Source organism: Ranitomeya imitator, chromosome 2 (genome assembly GCF_032444005.1).
Source record: "Ranitomeya imitator isolate aRanImi1 chromosome 2, aRanImi1.pri, whole genome shotgun sequence".
NCBI lineage: Eukaryota > Metazoa > Chordata > Amphibia > Anura > Dendrobatidae > Ranitomeya > Ranitomeya imitator.
In genome coordinates this window covers 616,847,025-616,863,002 of record NC_091283.1, presented here as the reverse complement: position 1 = coordinate 616,863,002, position 15,978 = coordinate 616,847,025, and positions in this window count along the sequence as shown.

The following is a 15,978-nucleotide window of genomic DNA, read 5'->3' as shown; positions in this document are numbered from 1 at the left end:
TAATCTGGCTGGGGCTGCAGGGCACAAGGCTGCAGAAATGCTCCTCTATGTACTCCTATATAGTCTTTTTCCCCAATCTAGCAGAATACGGATGGAAACCCACTAATAGGATAAATCAGAAAAAATGTGCAGCAGGCAGCACTAATTGAAAAAAGGACAATGGAACAGTATGAGGCAGTGTTGCACGCTGAGCTGACTACAACCAGCTGTGGCTGTAGAACAGACTACAGCATGAGCTGAACTCACACAGAGACCTTGCAGATAGCCGTGAACAGCGCTGCAAGGCTAAAAAAAGCTCCACTATATACTCCTATATAGTGTTTTTCCGCAATCTAGCAGGATACGGATGGAAACCCACTAATAGGATAAATCTGGAAAAATGTGCAGCAGGCAGCACTAATTGAAAAAAGGACAATGGAATAGTATGAGGCAGTGACGCACACTGCGCTGACTACAACCATCTGTGGCTGCAGAACAGACTACAGTGTGAACTGAACTCACACAGAGACTTTGCAGACAGCCGTGAACAGCGCTGCAAGGCAAAAAAAAAGCTCCTTTATGTATTCCTATATAGTGTTTTTCCACAATCTAGCAAGATACAGATGGAAACCCACTAATAGGATAAATCAGAAAAAATGCACTGCAGGCAGCACTAATTGAAAAAAGGACAATGGAACAGTATGAGGCAGTGATGCACGCTGGGCTGACTACAACCAGCTGTGGCTGCAGAACAGACTACAGAGTGAGCTGCACTCACACAGAGACCTTGCAGACAGCCGTGAACAGTGCTGCAAGGCAAAAACAAGGTTCTCACACAGCGGTTGCTAAATTAGCCTGGGTAAAGCACAATGAAGCAAATCGCTATCTCAAACTATCCCTCAGTCACAACAACAGCGTCTTTGTCCTTAACTGAATTCACAGCAGAGTGAACCCAATATAGCGGCGGCTGCTTTTATAGTGCATTATGACATTATTTCAGCAGCCAATCACAGCCATACCAGTAGTTACATGCCTAACATGCAGAACAGGATGCGCCCACACTTCTAATGATCCCTCATTGGCTGAATTAAATTAAACTGGCTCATTGCATTATGTGAACTTCCGATTCCGGTATCCGATATTGCAAAAGTATCGGAACTCAGTATCGGAATTCTGATACCGCGAATATCGGCTGATACCCAATATTTGCAGTATCGGAATGCTCATCACTACTTGTGGTATCTTCTATTGTTGATAATCAGGGCAGATAAAACTCACAGCTGCGAGCTGCAACCCTCAGCTGTCAGCTTTGTCATGGCTGGTTATCCAGAACAGTGGGGTCCCACAACGTTTTTTTAATGATTTAAATAAATAATTTTAAAAAAATGGTGTAGGGTCTCCCATATTTTTGACATCACTTCAAGCTATATCAAAGAACTGGTAATCTCAGACTGGTAAGGGGCCCCCCAGCCTAAAAATAGCAGTGCACAGCAGCCTCAGAAAATGCGTATCTATTAGGCGGGCCAATTCTGGCTCTTTGCACAGCTTTTTTCACTTGTCCTGGTGAGGTGGCAAGTAGGGTAATATTTGTTGGGGTTGATGTCTGCCATTTTATAGCTGCTAACATCAAGCCCACAGGATAGGAATGGAGAGGGGTCTATAAGACACCCCCCTTTACTAAGCCCATAGTTAGATTGCCAAAAATACGCAGCCAGAATAAAATCCTTTAATTGAAATAATGACGCAGACTCTTAATTGAAATAAAAATAAAAAAGCGCACAGTAATACATACCTTTATGCCTAATCCACCAATGCCCATGTCCCCTGGAAAGAGAGAAAAATGATAAACAACCATATCTCTCACCTGTCCGACGTGAAGATTAACTATGCTGCCCCATGACGATCTGGACTATTTTGGACCGTTAGCCAATTCACACTGACAGATGTGTAATAGCAGCTAGCGGTGCCATAAGTGAGGCTACTGGGATTCATCGGCTTTGAACTCCGATGATCTTTCTCACCGCAGCTCAGCCCTTCAGGATCTGCCATCTCTAATGGTAAATAAAAGTAATTTTGCATTCATCCTAATATTTTTTTTTCTCTTCCACAGCTCTAAGTATTCGCTTCTTTTTAAAGTTCTTAATCTGGTCTATGTTACTAATTTTTTTCTATTTTTTCTTTTTCTTAACGATTAATATTATGCTAAAAACACCTTTCATTACTTGACTATTGTCTGTTAGATGTAAAAGTGAGCACGTGCATGAATTAATAATTTCTAATGCTTAATTGGCCTTGTCATGTTAATGTGTATGTCTAAATGTTTTCATTATGAATATTTATATATTCAATGTCAATTTAACACAGGAAAGTCAAATCTAATTTCACTGTTTGCTACCGTGTCATATACCAAGTGTCAGAATGTGAATATTTAATTAATATAAGATTTTTTTTCTGTTTTTTAGAAGATAGTATAAAAAGTGCATGTTACAGGAGAAAATATCCTTATATGATACGCTAGTGATCATTGTCTTATAGTATCTAGAGTATAATGTACAAAAAGAAATAACAGAGCTACCATGTTAAGCCGGACAAATCTATGTAAAAACGTTAATGCCCCCAAAAGACAAAAGTATTCTAAGAGTGATACCTTCATTGGCTAACCAGAAAGATAATATTTACAAGCTTTCAGAGCACATAGTCTCCTTCATCAGGTAAAGGCAATGTTAACACATTCAGTATTTGGTCAGTATTTTACATCAGTATTTCTCAGCCAAAACCAGGAGTGGGTGATAAATGCAGAAGTGGTGCATATGTTTTCATTATACTTTTCTCTGATTGTTTCACTCCTGGTCTCGGCTTACAAATACTGGTGTAAAATAAAGACTAAACACTGCATACTTACAACTGATTATTTTGCCTTTCTACCCAGCTATTTCTTCTCTTTTCTCCGCTCTATGTAAAAATAAGAGGTATCTTGTTCCTGGGTTTATCATTCCCTTCTTCAACTCCTTTACCCAGTTGCTCCCTGTCTCCCCTGCTGTAGACTTTTGCAGTAAATCATGACTCATGCAGTGAAAACCGACCTCCTGTTTATAAATAAATCTTTGAATTGACTAATTGAATCTTAGATTCAATTACCGTAGTCCGTTTTTAATCATATGATGTCGTAGACCTAATGAAAAACAGAAAAATTACCTGGGTAGAAAGGCAAAATGAGCAATCGTAAGAACTCTGTGCTGTATAATAGGATTGTTTACTATAATAGGATACAAATTTATATGGGAATACTTCTTTAACAAACCCAATTGTGAAACTTATTTTTAATCCAAGAGCTATTGATCAAAGTGTACTTTGTGGGACATCTCCTTTATGTCACTATTTGGCGTTTTTATCTGGGTTGTTTGATGTAAGCCGACTCAAAATTTTGACGACTTCTATATCTATATCTATTATTCTTGCAACGTGCTACCGGTCAGTAAATTATCTATGATTATCTTTATGTTGACTATTAGATTTGCACAAAAAATATAGATCTAACTAGGAACATTGCTCTGCCATTATTATAGTCACAACCAAACCGCAATTGATTACAAAGCCCCTATAGCAGGCTGTATGCATGCTATCAGTAAATGAGGCAGCTTTAATTCTATGCAGTGCAATGTGAACATATCAGTTAGGGCTCATACTCACTTGCCAGCAAAACAGACAAGTGCAATCCGATAAAAAAATCGGATTGCACTCGGACCAATGTTATTCAATAGGTGACATGTCATTTGCAATTTTTTTCTCAGCCGAAATCGGACCGATAAAAAAATCACAGCATGCTGCAATTTGCTGTGAGTCTCGGACGAGACTCGCCAATGCAAGTCAATGGGTGCAAGAAAAAAAACGGACGGAATATGGACCATCTGTTTTCCGTCCATTTTTTACAGATAGCTTACCATTCTGTGGCATAGAACACTGTAAATGGTCCTGTAAATGATGATATAAAAATAGTTGCTGAGAAAAAAAACGCATTGCATACGGATGTCATACGGATGGTGCATTTAAAAATCGCATTGAATCGCATCACAATCGCATGGTTTGCATCCAATTTGTTCGGTCCAGATTATGGACCGTTTTTTTTACTCGCAAATGGGTATGAGCCCTGAGTCTAATACCAGACATGCCGCTATTCACTTCATTACGGTAGCCACATCTGATTGAGTGTTGCTAACCAAAGTGATCTCGAGTTATTATAACAGCTTCAGAAGTAGTCTTATCCAATGCACTTGTGAAGTTAAGAGGCAGCTTAAGATATATATATATATATATATATATATATATATATATATATATATATATACATATAGCTTTACCTTTAATTCATTGACACAACCCTGCTGTTCCCTCCACTAGGATAGCTGTTATGAACAGGTGATTCAGAACCACAATGGACCTTGTAGTTCAGAGCACACAAAGTGACCTGACAATTACCAAAAACATAGGACGAGCTCTGAGACGTGGGAACTCTGCTGACCGCAATCCCTAATCCTATCCAACCACACTAAAGGTAGCCGTGGAGCGCTCCTGACCAGACCTATGCGCCTCGAGCACAGCCTGAGAAACTAGCTAGCCCTAAGAAAGAAAAATAAGCCTACCTTGCCTCAGAGAAATACCCCAAAAGAAAAGGCAGCCCCCCACATATAATGACTGTGAGTTGAGATGAAAATACAAACGCAGAGATGAAATAGATTTAGCAAAGTGAGGCCCAACTTACTGAACAGACCGAAGATAGGAAAGATTGCTTTGCGGTCAACACAAAACCCTACAAACAACCACGCAGAGGGGGCAAAAAGACCCTCCGCACCGACTAACGGTACGGAGGTGCTCCCTCTGCGTCCCAGAGCTTCCAGCAAGCAAGAAAAACCAATATAGCAAGCTGGACAGAAAAAATAGCAAACAAAAATAACACAAGCAAAACTTAGCTTATGCAGGATAGACAGGCCACAGGAACGATCCAGGAGAAAGCAAGACCAATACTGGAACATTGACTGGAGGCCAGGATCACAGCACTAGGTGGAGTTAAATAGAGCAGCACCTAACGACTTAACCTCATCACCTGAGGAAGGAAACTCAGAAGCCGCAGTACCACTCATCCACCAAAGGAAGCTCATAGACAGAACCAGCCGAAGTACCACTCATGACCACAGGAGGGAGCTTGGCCACAGAATTCACAACAGATAGCTGCATCTGCAAGTTAGAAGATGGTATGAGTGACCACATGTAATTTTAGCAGGTGCCCGCCAGCATTGATGTTATTCAGAGTTGTTATACAGAAGCGCTGCCTCTATGCTCGTGGTTTGTTGGGCTGAGACGGTGCACATATGAACTATTGCTATAGCTCAATTGTATGCGGACTCCATCATATTTCTACATTTAATATATTATTGGGACTTGTGTCCCCGACGCGCATGTCCCAGGAATATTGGCTTTTCCTCAATCATTGGCTTTTCCTCAATCGGCCCATACCATGGTAAGGGATATTAGCCCTGACATTAAAGATTATCTCCTGCTCCCCCTCACTGACATGGATGGATGAATGAATTGGAGCTATCTATTGATTGGATGGGATGGATCAATTGGATAGGGAAGAATCTGAAAGTATTTACATCATAATGGGAATATAGCAGGGTGTTATACATTACGCAGGGTTTACAGCAGTGTATGTATATGTTTGTACACCATGCTGTATGCATATAGAAAACTAGAGAGCTGAATCTGCAGGGAAAGCTGGGTCTGCAGCAACAGAATACACAGAAACAGAGTGAGCTCTGCTGAATGCAGTTCCACCCACATAACAAGCCCCCCACACAGGAAAAAGCCCCACCCACCTGGCAGTTTATGTAATCCAAAACTTCGGGGACTTTGACGTGACATCACAGGAAGTCAGCAGATTCTCATCCAGTGATCATATGACTAAAAAAGTAGCTCAAATTGTAGCAGGGTTTGACAAACTAAGGCATTTAATGAAGTGCTTGTGTATAACACTTAGTTTTCATAAAATGGGCATGTAAAGAAGTGGCCAACCCATTTAAAGGGAATCTGTCAGAAGTTTTTGCTATGTAGTCTGACAGTAGCATGAGGATGGGACAGAGTGTCTGATTTCAGAGATATATTTTGAATTTGAGCTGTGGCAACCATGACCACACCACAGCTCTGTCTATATTCTATTGACTTCAAGTGACTTAAAGATGTTTAATAAGTGTTAGGGGCGTGGTTGGACTATTTTGCAACAGGCCAGTGGTCCTGTAGTCAAGGCCACATTAGCCACTAGGCAGTAGAGAGTGGGTGCCTATTGTGGCAGGTTGCAGGGGGTAGCAAAACTAGCACTTTTTTAAAGGGGATGGAGAATTTATTATGTGAGTGCACAGAAGGAGCAGAGTAGCTTTAATCAGCTCTCCGCCTAAACAGAAGAAAATACATCAAAATGGTACTGGACCTGTGATGATGTCACGATCATGAGACTTGATGGGGAGGAGCCACAGTTTTGACAGCTGGAAGCTGCAGGCAGGAGAAGCTGGAGACGATAGGGAAACCTGTGAAAGGTAATGAGGTTACAGGGTACATGGGGAGTGCAGGGTGTATGTGATAGAGGGATGAAGGTTGTGTAGGGTATTGGGGTACGGGCTAACATACAAATGTGTGGGGGTGCAGGCTGAGGGAAATAGAGGGGTCTAGACTGTGACAAAAGAGTGGAGGGTGTGTGAGAGAGAGGGGTGCCAGGGGGTGCAAGTAGGTGAGATGGAGGGGTGCAGGGTGCATGAGATAGGGGGCACAGAGTGTGTGAGATACAGGGGTGCAAGGTGCATGAGAGTGAGGGTTACAAGTGTGTGCAGGGTCTGTGAGATATGGGATGCGGGGTGCATGAGATAGAGGGGTGCATATGGGTACAGGTTTATGAGATAGAGTGGTACAGGGTGCGTGAGATAGGGGGTGGGGTGAGATAGGGGGGTGCAGAGTGTGTAAGATATGGATCTGCAGGATGTCTAAGATATAGGAGCTCAAGGGGATGCAGGGTGAATGAGATAGAGGGATGCAGGGTGTGTGGGATAGAGAGGTGCAAGAGGGTGAATTGAGTGTGAGATAGAGGGGTACAGGGTGCCTGAGATAGAGGGGTGCATGGTGTGTGAGATAGAGGGGTGCATGGGTGTCTAGGGTGTTTGAGGTAGGGGAGTGCAGGAAGCATGAGATAAAAGGGTGTAAGAGGGGGTATGGTGCGTGAAATAGAGGGATAAAGGGTGCGTGAGACAGTGGTACAAGGGGGTTAAAGGGTGGATGGGATAGATGGATACAGGGTATATGAGATAGAGGGGTGCCAGGGGGTGTGAGATAGAGGGGTGCAATGGGGTGCAGGGTATGTGACAAAGTGGTGCACGGGGGTAAAGTGTGGATGAGAGAGGGGTGAGGGTGCGTGACATAGAGGGGTACATTTGTGGATTTTGTACCCCTTTGTGGATTTTGGGAAGCATGTAGAATGTCCCTATTCTTGGACTTTCTGGTATCAGCTTATCAACTCATCGGTTTGTCAGGCAGACAAGATACCAACTTGTTTAGTTCCTTGTAATAGTCCTGTTTAGGATCTGACTCCAATTTTTTGCAGTAGTGTGTGTCCATCAGTTGTCTTTTTGCTTCCTTCACGTTGTCTGTCGTATTTATCATGACTATCGCATCACCCTTGTCAGCAGGTTTAATGACAATGTCTCTGTTGGTTTTCAGAGACTGTATGGCCTTTCTCTCCTTGGCACTGATGTTGGATCCTTGTCTCCTGTTAGTATCTATGATGGTGGATTTTATAAAATGTCTTAAGGAGTCTATATATTTATCCAAATGAGGGTTGCGTCCAGGTAGAGGTGTCCAGTCTGACCTTTGGTTGGTTGTTAGGATTCCTCTTCCTTCAGCCTGAATGTTTTCTGAATCTTCTGCATCATTGAAATATTCCCTCAGGTTCAGTCTCCTGAAATAATGTTCCATGTCACTACAGAGTTCTGTTTTATCCAGGGCCTTAGTAGGACAAAATGAGAGTCCTCTAGAAATAAGGTATCAAGTATCAACCACTGAGGACTCTCAATTCTAAATATTTTTCTATCTACTGGCTAACACGATACAAAGATATATATTTTTCCTGTACAAATATCAAAAGACTAACAACTTTAACTTTCAAACAGATATCAGGTGTGTACAGGGGCTTACCCCTTCCCTCAGCCTCTGGCAGTTTTAATTACAGCAGGATCCTGTCTACCCATATTAATGTAGGCTATCAGCTTATGAAAGGAGTTCCAATAGGATAGGTCCCAGCAACGAGAATCACCTTATCGTAACTGCTGTATAGATGAATTGGCCAATTTATGCTCTAAGTATTCTCAATATTTCTTATGTTGTAGTGCAGTTATGCAATTCAAAATTCATATATTTAATATATTTAATTAAGTTTTCATGCTATAGCGCTACAGAGTGCAGCTTTATTTGTTGGTTAGGTATGGAGATGGTTACTCTTAGTAAGCACCTGTACACACCTGATTTCTGTTTGGAAGTGACGCTCAGTCTTTTAACATTTCTATCCTTAGGATAGGTCATCAGTGTCTGATCAGTGGGGTGAGATCAACTTGGTGTCAATGGCCAGAAATGCTTAGTGACAGATCTGCACTGTGCAGAGGGCAGACGTGCAATATCCAAACAAGGACATTTTACAGTAGATAGAGCTGTCCAGCTCTGAAACTGAGCAGTTCCAGTCACCGCTGACATCAAGAGCAACTGATCGATGAGGGTGCTTGGTATTGCATCCCCATCAATCAATGTTAAAGTAGTGGACAACCTCTTTAAGCAAGCTTATAACTTATTTTGCTCAATGGACGAAAATTTTGCTCATGCATCGGGTGATTGATGGCCTCTTCTGTGCAAATGCATTCAAAGGCTATGTCGTGGCTTTACCAAGGATCATTACTCTAGAGCATTGAAAATGCATTACTGCCATAGAAAATAGGAAAAAAGCACTATATAATGTACACATGATATATTTATCTGCAAAAATTGCTATGAAAAAAGGAAGGTACTTTGCACATAAATTGGCAAATGTATGTGAGCCCAATTGACACATCAAGGCGTCCTTCGTAATTGGGTCCCTGTCCTGTTTTGTCACCTCTCCTGGGCAAAAAAGCGTACAATTTATGGGTCAGGAGTGGACCAGCTAATAACTTAAAATCACATGTGGCTATTGGAAGTGGAAGTGGATTTGCCCAAAAAGGCTTAAGGTTGGGTTCCCATTGCGTTATGGGACCGCGTTAAACGGACAGCGTTGCACGGCGAAATTAACGCCGTGCAACGTGGCCGTTAACGCGCCCATTCACGCTAATGGGAACGCGCTTCACTACCGCGTGCCATGTTCGGCACGCGCTAGCGACGTGCCGGTGATTCCTGGCGCGCCGCGGACGCTGCTTGCAGCGTCCGAGGCGCGCCCGCGGTCCGTTCCCCGCTCTCGCAGATCGGGGATCTGCGAGAGCGTGGACGTTACCGCGACCCCGACCGCAGCCCCATAGAAAACATTGCGTTAGCGCAATCCGCTAGCGCTAGCGCTAAACGGATTGCACTAACGCAATGTGACCCTAGCCTAATACAAATAGAGAACAAGACCAGCACATCCAAGCTAGTGTGAACAGACGCCAACCAAAAATATATAAGTTGAAAAACGATAAAGGTTGCACGATTATTTACCAAGAATGATTACTCTAGAAGATTGAAAATGCATTACTGTCATAGAAAATAGGGATAAAGCGCTATATAATGTACACAGGAAATATTTATCTGCAAAAATTGCTATGAAAAAAGGAAGGTACTTCATGCATAAATTGGCCTGAAGTTACAGGTGGAGTGTCACACTAAGTCGCCAGGAGCAAAGGTCAGAGCGGGGCGCCGATGTGCATCGGCAGAAACCCTCATTCTCTCCTTGGAGGCCCAGATGGCATCCTGTGTGCAGTCCCAAATGTCACGTGCCTACACCGCCAAGTCTTCTACACTTGAATTGGTGGATGACATAGGAATGGGCACAGGGACACGTGGATGCTGGCTGTAGTTAAGGAGAAATGGGGTCTGCCCGGTGGAGTCAGTAACGGCGTTGTTGAATGCAAATTCCACCCATGATAGCAACGATGCCCAGTCATCCTGCCTGGTGGAGACAAAATGTCGCAGGTATGTGACCAGAATCTGGTTGTCCCTCTCTACCAACCCATTTGTCTCGGGATGGTACACTGAAGAGAGATTCAGCTCAATGATGAGTAAACGACAGAGCTCTCTACAGAACCGAGACGCAAACTGGGGATCTCGGTCACTGACAATTTTGTCTGGCATACCATGTAAGCGGAAAACATGTTTAATAAACAACGCCGCCAAGGGCCATGCAGATGGTACCCATGGAAGAGGCACCAAGGGCACCATTTTGGAAAAATGATTGGTGACTACCCAGATAACAGTGCAGCTACCAAACTTGGGTAAGCCCACCACAAAGTCCATCCCGACCATCTCCCAGGGCCTGTCTGCCACCAGCAGGGAGTAAAGTAATCCAGCAGGCCATTGCAGAGGAGACCGATTCTTGGCGCAGGAGACACATGCCTGAATATAGTCCCCGACATCATGGGCCATATGCTGCCACCAGTACATCCTCACCAAAAGCTCAGATGTCCTCTCGGACCCAAAATGTCCACCCACCCAGTTGCAAATTAGGTGGAACAAAAGTCTTGCCTGGGGCACAGACTCTATCGAAACCTAAGCGACAGTTCTCAGGCTCTCTGAAGGGACCATTAGCCGAGGCTCCTCCTCCTCTGATAATGATGACACTACAGAGAGGGAGAGAGCGTTGGCACAAATGTTCTTCCCCTTGGATAGAAAATGGAGGGTGTAATGGAACCAGGAGAAGAACAGGGACCATCTAGCCTAACGAGAATTTAGCCACTGGGCAGTCTGCAGATAGACCAAATTCTTGTGGATGGTGTAAACTTGGAAGCGAACAAGAGCAACCTCCAGGAGATGTCTCCACTCTGAGATGGCCAACTTCATAGCTAGCAACTCCCTTGAGTTGATTCCCGGATGGAATAATTCCTCTCCGCCGCTGTGAAGGTCTTAGAGAAAAAGAAGTAAGAATGCTTCGGACCTTGAGCATCCTTTTGGAATAGCAATGCTCCAGCACCGACTGACAAAGCATCCACCTCCGTTATAAATGGTTTATCTTCATTGGGGCGATGAAGAATAGGAGCACTAGCAATGTGGGACTTGATAGAGATGAAGGCCTTGGTGACCTCCTTTGACCACAATTTGCAATTTGCTCTCTTCTTGGTGAGGACTACCAAAGGAGCTACCAAAGTGGAGAAGTGAGGAATGAACTGGCGATAATAGTTAATGAACTCCATACAGCTCTGCACCGCTTTGAGAGAATAGGGTTCCTCCCAGTCCATCACAGCCTGTAGCTTGGCAGGATCCATCGCCAATACCTGGGCGGAGATGATATACCCAAGAATGGCAAGGACTCCTGCTCAAACACACGTTTCTCCAACTTTGCATAGAGGGAATTTGCCCGTAAGAGGTCGAAGACTCTGCAAACATCTCTCCGTTGGGTGTCTATATCTGGAGAGAAGATGAGAATATCATCCAGATAGACTACGATCGAGGTGGAGAGCATATCCCAGAAGATATTGTTAACAAAGTCTTGGAAAACGGCTGGGGCACTACAGAGCCCAAAGGGCATCACCAGGTATTCATAGTGCCCGTCCCTGGTGTTAATTTCCATTTTCCATTCGTCCCCCTCACTGATGCAAATTAGATTGCAAGCACCCCGTAGATCAAGCTTAGTAAATACCCTCACTCCCCGCAATCGAAGAGCTCAGATATCAGGGGCAGAGGATACTTGTTCTTAATGGTGATGGTGTTAAGACCCATGTAATCTATGCATGGACATAGTTCTCTGTTCTTCTGCATGAAGAAGAGCCCCGCCCCTGCAGGTTACACTGACTTCCTAATGAATCCTCTTGCCAAAGTCTCCTGGATGTATTGGGTCATTGCCTCTGTCTCCGGGAGAGACATGGGATAGACTCAAACTCGGGGAGGCTCTGCACCAGGCAAGAGGTTAAAAGGACAGTAATAGGGGCAGTGAGGCAGAAGGGTTTCCACAGGCCACTTGGAGAAAATGTCCGCATATGGCCAATAGTGCTTGGGAAGAGAGGAAAGATCTGGGGGTACCTGAGTTATAGCAACCTGAATGCATTCCCTCTGACATCTACCCTCACAGGATTTACTCCATCCCAGAATTCTCCCTGAGGACCACTCTATATGTGGGGAGTGGTAACGTAACCAGGGTATCCCTAACAGGGTCTCATCAATTCCCTCGGGAATGACAAGTAGAGAGATAATCTCCTGATGTGATGGAGACATGGATAAAGTTAATGGGATGGTCTGGTGTGTTATCTGTGAGGGCATTGGCAACCCATTTACCACTCGTACAGTCACAGGTTTGGCGAGCATCACCAGGGGTATTGCGTGCCGTTGGGCGAAGGCAGAAAGCATAACATTTCCTTCCACCCCGGAATCCAAACAAAGCTCTATAGTAAGAGTGGAAGAACCTAAGGTAATTGTCCCCTTGAAGGACAGTTTGGAGGAAAATGCCGCTGTGTCTAGTGAACCTCCTCCAACGATTACTAGATGCAATCGTTTCCCAACTGCTGAGGACATTTCTCGGCATAATGTCCTGACAGCTGGCAGACATTACAGACCATGGGTATTCAAGCGACCTGGGACTTAGGTCCCGCTCGAGAAGCCTCCATGGCCTCATGTGGCTTGTACGCCTGAACAGGAGATTCCAAAGGTCTGGCAAAGGTGGGAGCCAGCCGAAACGAAGGTTGATGCTGGTAGATATAACTATTAGCTCATCCAGTGTGGCGGTAATCTCCCTAGTGGCCGAAGCGTCCTTCACATGGTCATCCAGTCCATTCCAAAATACTGGAATAAGCACTTTATCCGGCCACTCCTACTCAGATGCCAAAGTCCGGAAGTGGATGGCAAAATGACAGACCATGGACGAACCCTGTGTCAATGCCAGCAGTTGGACTGCCATATCATGGGTGACACGAGGTCCCAAAAAGACCTGTTTCAGAGTGTCCAAGAACCATGGAGCACTCTTCACCACATGATCATCGTGCTCCCACAGTGGCATTGCCCACTCCAACGCCTTGTCTGACAGAAGAAATATAATAAATTCCACCTTAGCCAGCTCCGTGGGTAAACATGCAGCCAGGAGCTCAAGATGTATAGCACACTAGCTTACGAATCCCCGACACAGCTTAGTGTCTCCAGAAAACTTATCTGGCAACGGGATAATGTCAGAGCAGGGGTGGCAGAGGACAAGCTGACTGCAGCTATGCTAGCAACCTGAACAGCAACTGCGGTAACATCAACATCTGAGGTTGTGCGCTCAAGACCCGCCAACCTACCTTCCTGCTGCTGGATGTACCACTGTAGTCGCTGATCGTTCCCCATTACCATTACTAGCCAGACTCTGGCAATAGTATAATGTTAGGGCTGGTGGAATGAACAAAATAATTATAAGGATAGTATAAGGTGCGTTCGCAGCCCAGTGTCCACTGTGCAGAGATGACACATGCTGCTCAGTAATGGCAGACAGTATATGGCAGTATAATGTGAACACACACGGGTTAGCTTCACTCGGTATGTAAGAAAGTGTACCCTGTTGCATCACAGGGCTGCAATACCGCAGAGTGAAGGCTAGAATTGGGTCACAGGACTATGCCCCAAGGACACAGGGTTAGAGTCCCTGTAGACCACTAGCAACTGCGGTTCCAGGAAAAAACCTAAATAATGATTTACCGCACTGAGTGCGCACAGCGTCGCTCTGGCGGACGTCACTAACCACCCTAACTAGGGCCAGGAAAACGCACTAGTTGAGCAAGATGCCGCACTGGCGGTCACTGCTAATTGATGCTGTGTACTCGTGCCTAGTTCAGGATGTAACTGTCTGGCGCTAAGAAGCTCAATCACCAAAGTACTTTCAACAACACTAGGGATGGGTATGATTAAGGAGCCTTCACCAGATTCAGTCATACATCCACAAACGATTTCTGATTTATACTAGCACATAGCCAAGCCGCCATGAGAACCTTTTATAGCTGTAACCTTCCGGAACCTTCATAGTGGTCCAATCGGAGCCCCTACAGGACCTGAGCATGTGACCCCCGACCTCCAATGAGAGGTCATCCCGTGGCCATACTCAGTAGAAGAAAAGCAGGATTAGTGTCTGGAACGTCGGCTTGCCGCTGATCAGTGCTGGTTACAAAGGCTGAGCCTGGAAAGGCCGCAGTAACCAAACGCACAGTATCTGCTTGAGCCAGACGCTGGGATCAACGTATCTGCTCCACTGCAGCTGGAAGAGAATGAGAGACTGCAGCGGACATTGTTCAAGATTCCCCCTGTGCAATAGTGGGAACTCAACACCTAACATACCAGACTTATAAAAAACTGTCACACTAGTTAACCCATTTTTTCATCATACTGCTGAACAAAAAGCGGATTAAAACATGTTCAAAAAAGTAAAATGGAAATAGAAATGGCATCACTGAAAACATCATCCTGTCCAGCAAAAAACAAGATGCCATAGAGTTACAAATTGTAAGTACAATGTTTTATATTATTATTAATAAACTCAAATCATATTCACCAAAATTTACCACTAACATGAAGTATAACATACAGTATATAAAAAACTGGCCAGGATTTCCAAACTGAAAAAGACAAGTGTGAACATGTGCAAGCTAAGAGAGCCACTCTATTTAACTAACAAATTTATGGTGTAGTCTGTATCTGTACTATAGTATGCAAACATTGAATATATGAAATTAGAAATGCATTACTGCAGTAGAAAGCGTAAAAAAAATGGAGGTTCAGCCAGCAACAAGTCATACCCCTTTGTTTGGACCCTAAACCTAACATGATGCCTCTCTCATGTTAAAAACCTTCAATTGTAGCAGGTACTGTATCTAAAATTTCATGAGTTTAAATGCTCACCATGATTTCAGGAACTGTAACTGAAATCCAATATGACTTTCAGGTGTTGGTACATGAGAAATAAGACAATTTCTTGCCATTCCATGATTTGTATACTGAATTCTCACCAGTTTTTTCATCTGCATGCTCTCTTTTTTACATTTCTCTCTGAACTAGTGGGTGTAGACCAGATGTTAGAACGCTTTCAATTCATAGCAGATATATATTATATATATGAATTCCTGCTCTTTCACTTTTTAGAACATTTTAAGTAGCACTAGCAGCATGGTGGTCATTAACCTTCGTCCGGCTGAGTAGGTACAATTGTAACTATTCTGTTTTAAAAGCCGTAGAGGGCTGAAATTTCGTGACATCTCTGCAGTTTTGGTCCAGAACATATTGGCCAAATTTCAATAAAATATACATGAAGGTACAATTGTACCTCTGTAGCCTGTTAACGTTGTAAAATTATGCAGCCTGACGAAGGTTGGATGTTATTCAGCTGTCGATCCCGCTTTGGGATAATATAAATTGGTAAGTGCAGTAGGATCTGTCTATTTCTGTCTGGTGTCTTCTAACTCTGCTTCTCCTTACACTTTCCCTGTCCATAGGCTTTAAAATCTATCTTTACCTAACACCTGCTGCCAGTCTATCATGCTTTAATTGAGCTGACAAATTTTAGCTGTTTTTCAAAGTGAATGATGAGTTTATGATCAAGAGGTAAAGGAAAGAAGTGGCACTGCCGGTAAGGATTATGATGTCACCAAATGTATTATAAAACTTGTTTTTTCTTTAATGCTACATGTTTCAAGGCTGGTCTAGCTCAATTCTGAGGCATGTATCTATTGTTAGGCTATAATATTTATAGCACTGGTTGTTTTCTATATGTATATTAGTCATGTTGTATAGGTCTGCTATTCA